This window comes from Arvicola amphibius, chromosome 4 (genome assembly GCF_903992535.2).
Source record: "Arvicola amphibius chromosome 4, mArvAmp1.2, whole genome shotgun sequence".
Classification (NCBI taxonomy): Eukaryota; Metazoa; Chordata; class Mammalia; order Rodentia; family Cricetidae; genus Arvicola; species Arvicola amphibius.
Genome location: NC_052050.1, coordinates 89,449,458 through 89,451,243, shown reverse-complemented (window position 1 = coordinate 89,451,243; position 1,786 = coordinate 89,449,458).

The window sequence follows — 1,786 nt, the reverse complement described above, 5'->3', positions numbered from 1 at the left end:
AGGGACTGCCACTCTTGGAGTATTCCAAGGGCTGAGCCTCAGCTTTGAAGCCCCCAGAATTTCACTAAGTAAACCCTGTGGTGGGCACCCCTTATAGCTCAAAGTTGGGGTTCAGGAGAAGATTCCTGGCTGGTCACCAGGGAGGGACCTCTTGCCTGGTTGTGGGTGGTGGCCAGGGGTCCACACCAGCTTGCTGTGTGCCCCGGGCAGGTGGAAGAGGGCCGGGAGCCACAGCCCTGTCAGCCCAGCGCCCAGAGCTGTGCACAGGGAGGCAGGGAGGTCATGGCTAATTTGTACACTAAGTGCTTCTGACAGGGATGCCTCACAAGTGAGAACATGCCGCTGCCTGCCCTGGGAAGGCCATAACGGCTAGTGATGAAGACAGTGGGCCCAGGAGAAAGAGCCATGGGGACCCAGGGCCAATAGGGACCAGGAATTTGAGGGAAGCCATGCTGACGGGCTATTGGAAAGGTAGGTCTGAGGAGGAAACATGGAAAGTGAGGATGAAGCAGAGATAAGGGGCAGAGCCCCTGACCACTCTCATGCCCAGAACTGTTTCAGTGACTAGTCCTGTTGATCTTGGGCTTCAGACCTCCTGCTCATGGTAACCCACCCCAGATTAGCCTAGCGCGTTGTTGCCATGGTGTGAAGTCTACTGCTTTGACTCGTCTGCCCACCTCCCTCCTCCAGTCCTCCCACCCTATCCAGAACCAAGCACTCAGCAGCCTTTTGAGGAGCCCTAGCCCCCTCCCAATACTGGCCAGAGTTTTGCTTATCTTGTACAACTTCTTTCTGAATGCCCCTTTGTTTCCCTTCCCCCATATACTGGGGTCCATGGGGAAAGGGAAGGGGAAAGTGTTTGCTGGGACCAATCAGAGTGGGTGAGCATTAGCAGTTGGACCTCCATCTTGCCCCAACACTAGAGTCCTGCCTTTTCTTGAGTTGTTCTGGGGCTGGAGCTGCAGGGGCCAAGTATAGTGGTGCCAGGTGGAATAGGGCAGAAGAAAGAGGAACTAACTGATCTTTAGCTGCCAAAGGTGCCCAGAGCTGGCTCCTGCTGTAAGTATGCATAGGTGCAGGTCTTGCCCCTCCACTGTAAGAGATGGTCCAGCCTGGTGCGCAGCCGCATTGGGGCAGGGAAGGCGCTGTGGGCGGCGAGGTGAGATGTGTTGTGGCAGCTGCCCCGCTGCCCGAGGCCCGCCTGGAGCGAACACTGCTGGTGGCTTTAATTGCTTTCACATTCGATGGGGCTGGCCTGTGACAGGCCTCTTACGCGGTGCACTCTGGCCGTGAACCCCCAGCCCCCGCTTGCCCAGGGGCATCCTCTAGCTCCTGAAGGGGCCTGGGCTGCTGGCCAGAGATGGGCCCAGCCTGCACCAAGCTGGGAGGGGACACAGCTAAGAGGAGAGCAGCAGCTACAGTCCCACTCACCCTCTGGCTCCATCTGCTCCTTCCTGGTGACTGATGGATTCAGACAGCCTTCATCCCCCCCAGTGCAGGAAGGAAAAAAAAAAATACTTGCACACATGTTGTCCTGCCCACCATGTTGGTCCTACCTGGCTGTAGGGCTAAAACCCTAGGGTTGGCTCCAGCCTCTGTCTCACCTGGATACTCACTACTTCGTCTGGCTGGCTTCATAGCTCATCTGACCTTAGGCAGAAGCAAGAACTGCCACCCCACAAACCCTGGTACTCTTCTGCACAGTTCTATCCCCGCGCTGGCCTCTGGAACAGCCTGTTTCTGTGTGTGTAGGGACAGAGAGGGTGACAAAAGACTGAAAGCTCCC